The 11,076-nt window shown below is 38.9% G+C and overlaps 1 pseudogene; it reads right to left on the bottom strand.

The window, feature by feature from the left end:
* Nucleotides 1-9,115: 9,115 nt before the first annotated feature.
* LOC130045622 (uncharacterized) lies at nucleotides 9,116-9,253 on the bottom strand (annotated as a pseudogene).
* Between the last annotated feature and the right edge of the window lie 1,823 nt (nucleotides 9,254-11,076).

The following is an 11,076-nucleotide window of genomic DNA, read 5'->3' on the forward strand; positions in this document are numbered from 1 at the left end:
CAGATGAGAAAAATGCTCTACATCACTAATCATCAGGGAGATGCAGATCAAAACAACAATGAGATAATCATCTCACACCACAGAGACTGGCCCACATCCAAAAGAACAAAAGCAACTAGTGTTAGAGTGGATGTGGCGAGAAAGGGACTCTCCTTCACTGCTGGTGGGAATGCCGACTGGTTCAGCCCTTTTTGAAAACAGTATGGACTATTCTCAAAAAAGTAGAAATTGACCTCCCATTTCACCCAGCAATACTACTACTGGGAATATATCCCGGCGAGGCAAAAAAGTACAGTCGAAATGACATCTTCACTTCTATGTTCATTGCTGCACTATTCACAATAGCCAAACTGTGGAAAAAACCCGAGTGCCTGAAAACAGATAACTGGTTAAAGAACTTTGGTACATCTACACAATGGAGTACTATGCAGCTGCTAGAAAAGATGAAGTGATGAAATTTGCATACAAGTGGTACTACATGGAAAGTATCATGCTAAGCGAAATGAGTCAGAAAGAGAGGGGCAGACATAGAAAGATTGCATTCATCTGGTGAATATAAAGTAAGAATTTGGGAGACTAATACCCAAGAATAGCAGAGATAAGTACCAGGAGGTTCACTCCATGGCTTGGAGGCCAGGCACACATGCTATGGGAAAAGGCAGCTCAGATAGTGAAGGGAGCACCAAGTAAAGGGCGTTGGGTGGACCCTCCCAGGATGAGAAATGCATGCTTAACGTAGATATGGATGGAACATGATAGCCACTCAATGCCTCGTTTGCAAACCACAGCACCCAAAAGGAGAGAGAGAACAAAAGGGAATGTCCTGCCACAGAGGTAGGGTGGGATAGGGGATGAGGGGTGGGTGGGAGGGATGCTGGGAACATTGAAGGTGGGGATTGGGCACTGGTAGAGGGATGGGTACTCAATCATTGTATAACTGTGAAACCGAAGCACAAAAATTTGTAAGTCTACAACTGTACCTCATGGTGTTTCACTAATAAAAATTTAAAAAAATATATAAAAGCATAGGCACTGAAAACTAGGTGAAATATTTAATAAGATATCTAAATTATAATGAAAAGTCTGTAGTGGAAAAAGCAGAGCAGTGGTACAGGTATTTGTTTCTTTATTTGGTTCTTATCCACACCCAGCTGTGCATATGACTTTCTCCTCGCTTTATGCTTAGGGGTCACTCCTGGCTGGACTCGGGATTTATATGCAATGCCAAGATTAAACCCAAATTGGCTGCAACAGAAAACAAACACCCTACCCCCATATGTCTTTCTGGTCCAGTGAATGTTTTTAAATTTCTAACTTTCTATTCAGAACAAACTGAAAGATTTCTATAGAAATGTCTTGTATATCTGTGTATCTCTAACCTAAAGCAGGCATAGCCTCCCTTTTTTATCAACGTCAGTTACTAGAATGCTACTTTTTATTTTAACTAAGAGCCTATGTTGAACTTCATAATTAACCAAAGTCAGTAATTTGCCTTAGAGTTTTTGTGTTTGTGTGTTTTATATTAATAAATTTGAGCAAATGCATTGTGGCATGTTTATGATATTATAATACAGAGCATTTTTTTGTCCTTTCTTCTTCCTTCACCCTAACACTTTCTAAAAGTTATAATGGAAATGTTATTTATACTAATACTTAGCACTGCACTGTAGCACTGTCCTCCCGTTATCAATTTGCTCGAGCGGGCCCAGTAATGTCTCCGTTGTGAGACTTGTTACTGTGTTTGGCATTTCGAATATGTCATGGGTAGCTTGCCAGGCTTTGCCGTGTGGGCGAGATACTCTTAGTATCTTGCCAGGCTCTCCTAGAGGGGCAGAGGAATCAAACCTGTGTTTGCCGCATGAAGGCGGGTCAGCCGCGTGTATGGCAAATGTACTAACGCTGTAATAAAAGAAAACATGGCATAATCAAAAAGGAAATTTGCAGACTTATTAACCTATTATCCAGAAACTGTAGTTTTAGGCCATTCTACCTAATGAAATAATTAGATACACTTGACCCTTCCCTCACACCACTCCCATTTCTCTGGGTTTTTTTTTTTTTGGTGTGCTTTCTTCTGGTCCTATTTCTTAAGCATATAATGTCAACCTAGTGATATCTTAATGCTTATACTCTTCAAACTCAGTTTTCTACAAAATAGATTTTTCCTTTCTGTAATACTGGTCAGATATAGTAGACTGAAGAACATACTTGTAATCAAGAAAAACTATTAGGCTTTTTCTGATGTAATTATGTAACTACTTTGATATGGGGGCTTTTCATGGATTTTCCCAGGTAACCTCAAATGCAATCATGAATGTTTTTCTACGAAAAATAAATCAGGGGTTTGGGAGGTTGTTCAAGTGGTAGAACCCATGTGTGATTTAGTACGGGCCAGGTTCTGTCTGAATTTATTCCCAGGACTGTGTACACTCCCCCAGCACCACTTGGTAGCTCCATAACACTGACATAGTGGTGCCTAAAACATGATTATTTTTAAAATGCAAAAGAAAATTCTACAAAGAGAAGAAGAAAAAGCGGTGCATCCATAGAGACAAAGGAGGGAGTTATTTCCCCACTGGGCTAAAACAGTGGCAGACACCGGAAGCTGAAACACACAGGATATACATTATCTCCATGGTCCAGCCCTGCTGACATTTTGATTTTCGCATAGTGGAACAGATTTTTGTTTCCTGACCTCCAGAACTGAAAACAAAAATACAATCCTATTGTTTTAGGTCATTGTAATTTGTTAATGCAGCAGCCACATGAAATTAGTAGATCAGGTAATGTGATTCATTTTGATTGGGCTCTTCCCCAGGTCTACACAGCTCTGAACCAACCCCTGTACAAAAGTTAGGAATGTACTTCCTCAATGAAGTAGAGACAGACTGTTTTATGAGGCAAATGAGCTCCAGATTCAGAGGAGAAGTCATTCAAAATAAAAAATATAGGTATTGTTTATGCTGAAAGAAGTGAGAAAGGCAAAGTTAAATCTATGCAAGCCTTAGAGCAGTTGTGAGTTTTGTTGATGGGAAGCCACGAAACTACATGTTATTAGAGATGAAATGAATTGAGCAGACTCTATGTGCTGGGAGCAGATTTATTTAGGTTGTCAATTACTTCACCTTCTCTAGTGATGTCACATGTCCTTTTGTAGGAAATTGTATATTAAGATCATGCTAATATTATCCTACATATAAATATAAAGTGACACTAAGGATATTTTAGATTTTTCTTTCTTATGCTTTTTTTCTGAATATGTATTTTTTAAATGTTATTGAATCACCATGAGATAGTTACAAGCTTTCATGTTTGGACTACAATCACACAATGATCAAACACCCATCCCTCAACCAGTGCACATTCCCCACCACCAATATCCCTGGAATGCCCCCCCTTTCCCACCCTACCCCTGCTTCCATGGCAGACATGATTCCCCATAATCTCTCTCTACTTTTGGGCATTACGGTTTGCAATGCAGACCCTGAGAGGTTACCATGTTTGATCCTTTATCCACTTTCTGTACACATCTCCCATCCTGACCGATTTCTCAATGAAATAAATGCCTCACCAAAAATACTTTACCCAGCGAGACTCACATTCATAACAGAAGGAACAACACACAGTTTCACAGACAAATAACAGCTCAGGAACTTCATAGACTCAAAACCATGGTTTCTGAATATGTCTTAAACATTTTACTGACAGTATCTGTTATCAGAAGAGCTTTACTTATATGCAGTGTAAGGTTTAGAGGATTCTCCACATATGTCCTGCCAACCTTTTCTAAATAAAACTGAAGGCTGAATTCATAGATGGCTCTGGGGCTGGGGAGATAGCTCAGAATGGTGGAGTCTGTGCCTTGCATACTCAAGCCCCTAACATCAATCCCCAGCACCAGTGGCCCCTCTGGCATCTTTGGGTATGTGCCTGGTGGGCCCTAAGTACTTCCAGGCTGGAAATTGAATCACTGCCTAACTGCCCAAATATTGTGTGTATAAATATATACATATATACACACATATATATGCATATATATCTGTGTGTGTGTTTGTGTGTGTATAGTTTTGGTGTCTGAGTCTGGCTGGGGAAGCCTTTCTAAAGAAAAAATTAAAAAGGAGACAACAGCAAGGATGACTCTGTCTTAGGAGCTTGATGAGCTGATGAGCATGGGTAAAACTTTTGTAAATTTTCCTAGCATCCATTTGTTATATGTAAAATGAGGATGCATATTTTTATAGTATTTAGTTTGAACATGATCTTAAAAGTATGTTTAAAAGTACCAGCAGCATACACAGCACAATAATGCTAATAATGCTTTACTGAAATCCTGACCCCAATAACACAGTTTAGATCATTATCCTTGTCATTTGTCCTCCTCTTAGACAGATTGAAGCTTTTCCAATGATTCATTTCAGCTTCAAAAGATTTACATGTACTTTCCCTTTTGCTTATCACTTTGATTCTCAGGAGAGTCTACTGTCAGTGCATGTTTGGATATTTTGCCATATTCTTTCCCTTTCATTATGCTTTGTGAAATTTAAAATGAGATCAGTTTCACTAGTGAATTATATGCAACTCCATGCACAGCATAAGCTGCTTATTTCTCCCAAACAGTTTTTGATGTGAACAGAACTTCTTTGATAGGGCTGAATATCACAGACTACCTCCACAATCTGGGATGGCTCATTTGCCTTCCTTTTGAAACTGTCAGATTTTGTTTTGAAAGGTTTAATTAATTAGATCTATTAGTTTTCCCTTAGCTCTTTCATTATTTACTAGTGAAAATTCTGGTAGATAAGTCAAGCATAATTTCCCTTTGTGTACATTTTGCTGCATGGAAGCAGAAAAATTGGCATTGTTTGATTGATAGGGACAGGGATGACAAGTCCCCATTTTGGGCGTAGATTAGCCCTTGAATCCCTGTGTCTGTGAGCCAATGTCTTTTAGTAAGCCATGCCACAGCAGCTCTAAATTCCCTCAGGACATTTGGAAAGACTGTGGCCAGATTGGACAAGTTTTACAGGTTGCTCCAACTTGTTCCATTTTTGACTAGAAAATTTTAGAACAAAATTTCAGGGCCCTGGTAAGTATTTGATTGTCAGTTATTCTTATTTAATGAATATATGTTTATAGTCAGTGTAGTTGTCATTCTAAACATAAACCACATCTAAAATAACTAAGTTTTACTGGGATTCAGGGAGTTAGGGAGTGTGTGTAGGGAACTGACTTTTATAGATATAATTTAAATGTTTGCTAAATTTTAATAATGGAACTTTATTATTGAATGGGGAATTTTACCCATCTTGTATTTGTAATTTATATGTTGCTGTGTATCTCAGGATTTCACCTGTAAATACAATACATTCTAGAACAGATAAGACAAAACCCAACACCTAAATTAGTGAGATTCTTGAGCAATTTCAAGTATTTTCCCCCTAGGTATATTTAAAAATCTTTATATATATAAAACACTGTCCTCCCATTGTTCATAGATTTGCTCGAGCGGGCCAGTAACGTCTCCATTGTGAGACTTGTTACTGTGTTTGGCATATCAAATATGTCACAGGGAGCTTGCCAGCCTTTGCCTTGCAGGCGAGATACTCTCAGTAGCTTGCCAGGCTCTACAAGAGGGCAGAGGAATCGAACCCGGGTCGGCCAGGCCGGCCACGTGTAAGTCAAATGCCCTACCTCTGTGATATAAAGTAAAATAAAATAAAATACTTACTTTATATATTCAGAATATGATACATTTTAATTTTTATTAAAATTAAAGCTTTTAAAAAGAAACAAGCATAAATATGTATCACAGTGAAAACTATATGTATATATTAACAAAAATTTTGATTAGCCTTCTTATTTAATTTTTGGGGGGCTACTAGGGATCAAACTCAGAGACTTTAGATATGCAAGGCAAAGTTCTACCACTGATTTACACCCTCAACCTTTTTTGTTACAGTTTCTTATAATTTATCCTTAAGTAAGCTCTTGCATTAATTTCAGGGATGTCTGGCCTTAGAAATGCATAACCATTTTCCAAATTACATTTTCAATCATTGTTCAATAAGCCATCCATTTTGGTCCATTTAACTCTTTACTAAAGTGTTGAATTTTAGTGTCAAAATGGAAGACATACACAACATAAGTAAGAATGATTTTAATTAAAATAAAATTGATTTATATTTTAAAGTTTGCTGTAGGGCAACTTTAGGTTGCCCTTGCTATAGCACAGCGGGTAGGGTATTTGCCTTGTACACGACTGACCAGGGTTCAATTCCTCTATCCCTCTAGAAGAGCCCTGCAAGCTACCAAGAGTACCCTGCTCGCACGGCAGAGCCTGGCAAGCTCCTCATGGTGTACTCTATATGAGAAAAACAGTAATAAGAAGTCTCACAATGGAGACATTACTGGAGCCCGCTCTAGCAAATCTGTGAACAACAGGAAGACAGTGCTACAGTGCTACATTTTATTTAGGTCTTCTGAGAGCCTGCATTTATTTTATCAGTCAAAGATCAGTCTTTCACCCTTCCTATTCGTCCCCAATGCTGTGCCTGGTTTTCTCCTGCTCCCAGGTCTATACCAGCCCCCACCAGGTACCCATAGTGGGTGTGGCCTCTGCAGAAGTGGGAGTGGCCTCTGCAGAAGTGGAGTGGTCTATTTTGGAGCCCATGGATGCTCACGGGGCCACAGGTAAATTACTCAAACCCAGCAATCTTGTGTAACATTTCAGTCTCCATACCACCACCACAACATGAAGAAACAATGCAAATCCCCACCACCAGGAGAAGACAATGAAAAGAGTCCATAAGCCTCAATAGGTGTTACTCACAGAAGGGAGTTCTCTGATAAAAAACTCATTTATGAAGTAATGAAGATGTTCAATGAACTCAAAGAATCTGTGACACAGATATCCAGTAAATTGAAGGAGAACATGAAAGAAAAAATTGAGAAAACACAGGAAGAAATGAGAGCAGAAATTGGAAAGCTACGCACAGAAATGTCACAAATAAAGGATTCAGTAGATAAACTAAAAAACTCAGTGTGTGCCCTCAAAAGAAGAATGGCTACAGCCGAAGACAGAATCAGTGAGCTGGAAGATGAGCTGCAGGAAGCCTACAGGCAACAACAAACCAAGGAAAGAGACCTCAAAATAGCTCTAGAAAGAATCAAGTCCTAGGAGATGATTTCAAGAGGAACAACGTTAGAATCATTGGAGCACCAGATGGTCAGGGAAGCAATCCCAATGAAAAAGTCACAGTTAAAGAAATCATTGCAGGAAAGGATATTTGCCAAATACACATCCGATAAGGGGTTGATATCAAGGATATACAAAGTACTCGATGAACTCCACAAGAAGAAAACATCCAACCCCATCAAAAAATGGGAAGGTGAAAGCCTAGGTCCAGATGGATTCACTAGTGAATTTTTCCAAACATTTAAAGAGAACCTATTGCCAGTTCTTCTCAAGCTTTCCCAGGAAATTGAAGAAACAGAAACTCTCACAGTTTCTATGAAGCCCATATCTCTCTAATACCAAAAGGAAACAAAGGCACCACAAAAAAGAAAACTACAGGCAGATATCCCTTATGAACATGGATGTGAGAATTCTCAACAAAATACTAGCAAATAGAATTCAACAACTCATCCAAAAAAATCACACACCACGACCAAGTGGATTCATCTGGGAATGCAAGGATGGTTTAACATTCGGAAATCAGTCAATCAACATAATCCATCATATGAACAAAAGAAAAGATTAAAAAAACATTTCAATAGATGGCGAGAAAGCATTTGACAAGATCCAGCACCCGCTTATGATGAAAACCTTTGCCAAAATGAGTATAGAGGGGACTTTCCTCAATATAGTTAAAGCCATCTGCCACAAGCCTATGGCAAGCATCATCCTACATGGGAAAAAACTAAGAACCTTCCCTCTAAGATCAGAGACAACACACGGATGCTCACTCTCTCTACTGCTATTCAATATAGTATTGGAAATACTAGCAATAGCAGTTAGGCAAGAAAATATATTAAGGGTATACAGATAGGAAAGAAAGAATCAAGCAGTCACTTTCGCAGATGATATGATACTATATTTAGAGAACCCTAAAAACCCTACCAAGAAACTTCTTGAAAGAATAGACTTGTATAGTAAAGTTGTTGGTTATACAATCAATACCCAAAAATCCATGGCTTTCCTATACACAAATAGTGAGAGGAAGAGAGTGACATAAAAAATCAATCCCATTCACAATTGTGCCTCAGAAAATTAAGAATATAGGAATCAGCTTAACTAAGGACATAAAAGACTTGTGCAAAGAAACTATAAAACACTACTATAGGAAATAAAAGAAGACACAAGGAAATGGAAAGTTATCCACTGCTCATGGATCAGGAGAATTAACATTGTTAAAATGGCAATACACCCCATAGCATTGTACAAATTAAATGCTATCCCTATAAGGATACCCATGACATTCTTCAAAGAAATGGAGCAAACACTCCTGAAATTCATATGGAACAATAAGCACCCACAATTATCTAAAGCAATTCTTGGGAAAAACAAAATGGGAAGAATCAACCTCCCCAATCTCAAACTCTACTACAAAGCAGTAATAATTAAAACAGTATGGTACTGGAAGAAAGGCAGAGCCACGGACCAATGGAACAGGGTGGAAAATACTGATAACCCCCTCCCCTCGCAAACATATGATCAGTTAATCTTTGATAAGGGAGCAAGAAATGTGAAGTGGAGCAAGGAAAGCCTCTTTAACAAAATGTGCTGGCAAATCTGGATAGCTACATGCAAGAAAAAATGGGCTCAGATCGCTGCCTAACACCATGTACAAAAGTAAGATCAAAATGGATTAAGGATTTCAACATCAGACCAGAATCCATAAGGTACATTGAAGACAAGGTTGGCAAAACTCTCCACGATATTGAAACTAATGGTATCTTCAAAGATGACATGCCACTGGCCAAGCAAGTGAAAACAGAGATAGACAAATGGGACTATCTTAAACTAAGATGCTTCTGCACCTCAAAAGTAACTGTGACCAAAATACAAAGACAGTCTACAGAATGGGAAAATATATTTGCCCAATACCCATCCACTAAGGGGTTGATATCAAGGACATACAAATCACTGGTTGAACTCCACAAGAAGAAAACATCCAACCCCATCAAATACTGGGGCGACAAAATAAACAGAAACTTTCTGCACTTGATCTTAGCCAAGAGGCCGAGAAGCGATGAACAGAAACTTTCTCCAAGAAGAAATACGAATGGCAAAAAGGCACATGAGAAAATGTTCCACATCACTAATCATCAGGGAGATGCAGATCAAAACAACAATGATATATCATCTCACACCACAGAGACTGGTTCACATCCAAAAGTACAAAAGCAACTGCTGTTGGTGCTGTTGGTGCGGATGTGGCGAGAAATGGACCCTCCTTCACTGTTGGCGGAAATGCCCACTGGTTCAGCCCTTTTGGAAAGCAATATGGAAACTTCTCAAAAAATTAGTAATTGAGCTCCCATTTGATCCTGCAACATCACTCCTCAGAATATATCCCGGAGAGGCAAAAAAATATACTCGAGATGACATCTGCACATCTTTGTTCATTGCTGCACTGCTCACAATAGCCAAAATTTGGAAAAACCCCGAGTGCCCAAAAACATGACTGGTTAAAGAAAATTTGGTACGTCTACACAATGGAATACTACATAGCTGTTAGAAAAGATGAAGTCATGAAATTTACATACAAGTGGTTCTACATGGAAAGTATCATGCTAAGTGAAATGAGCCAGAAAGAGAGGGACAGACCTAGAAAGACTGCACTCATCTGGGGAATATAAAGTAACAGAATGGGAGATGAACACCTAAGAATAGTTGAGATAAGTACCAGAAGTTCTACTCCATGGCTTGGAAGCCGGCAGCACATAGTGGGGGAAAAAGGCAGCTCAGATAGAGAAGGGAGGACCAAGTAAAGGATGTTTAAAGGATTCGCTCTGGATGTGAGATGTGTGCTGAAAGTACACTATAGACTGAACGCGATGGCCACTCAATACCTCTAGTTCAAACCACAACACTCTAAAGGAAAGAGAGAGCAAAAGGGAATGCCCTGCCACAGAGGCGGGAAATGAGGAGGGATGGATTGGGGGTTGGGAGGGCTACTGGGATCATTTGTGGTGGAGAATGTGCACAGGTGGAGGGATGGATACTCGATCATTGTATAACTGAAACCCAAGTACTGTACCTCATGTTGTTTCATTAATAAAAAATAAATAAATAAAATTTAAAAAAGATCAGTCTTTGAATGATAAGAGACCAACATCATGCTCATGGACATGTTCAGACTATGCCTATAAGAGTCGAGAATTCAAAACCAGGTATGAGCTGGTCATGACGGGGCGACTGAAACCTCATGGGAAGGGGGGTGTTCCAGGCTTGTCCTTCACGCCCTACCAAGGACACGAGTTCCCCCCCCCCCACACACACACGAGTGGCTCTCCAGCACGACCATGACTCTAAAGCCACAGAAACCAGTCTTATAATTATCTGACTCTCAGCAGAAATACTTCCAGGCTTAATAAGTAAAATATCAGAAATCCAAAATTGCATGGCCACTATTGCGGCCGTGCAACATCTTTTGATTCTTGTAACCAGCTGTAGAAACAAATTATTTCACAATGCCTTTTCAGCAGGTCTGATTTGGGGGTGTAAATTCTAAATAATAATGGAATAATAATGGTACTTCTTTTGTGAAACAATGAATCTAATCAAAAGAGATAGAGTGTTAACTAGAATTCATCTGCCTCACAGGCATCGGGAGGGTTGGGGGGGGTATATTAGAGTTCTTGGTGGTGAAAAATAAGCACTGGTGAAGGGAAATGTGCTTGATGATTGCATGACTGAGACTTAAACCTGAAAGCTTTGTAACTTTTCCCACAGTGATTCAGTAAATAAATAAATTAATAAAAAAATAAAATAAAATGATGCTAGAAAAAAAGAGAGAGATGAAACAAACAAACAAAAAAAGAGTTGAGAATTCAAATCTGAAAGTGAATATG

The sequence above is a fragment of the Sorex fumeus genome, unplaced genomic scaffold (genome assembly GCF_029834395.1).
Source record: "Sorex fumeus unplaced genomic scaffold, SorFum_2.1 ptg000128l, whole genome shotgun sequence".
In the NCBI taxonomy this organism is placed as follows: Eukaryota; Metazoa; Chordata; class Mammalia; order Eulipotyphla; family Soricidae; genus Sorex; species Sorex fumeus.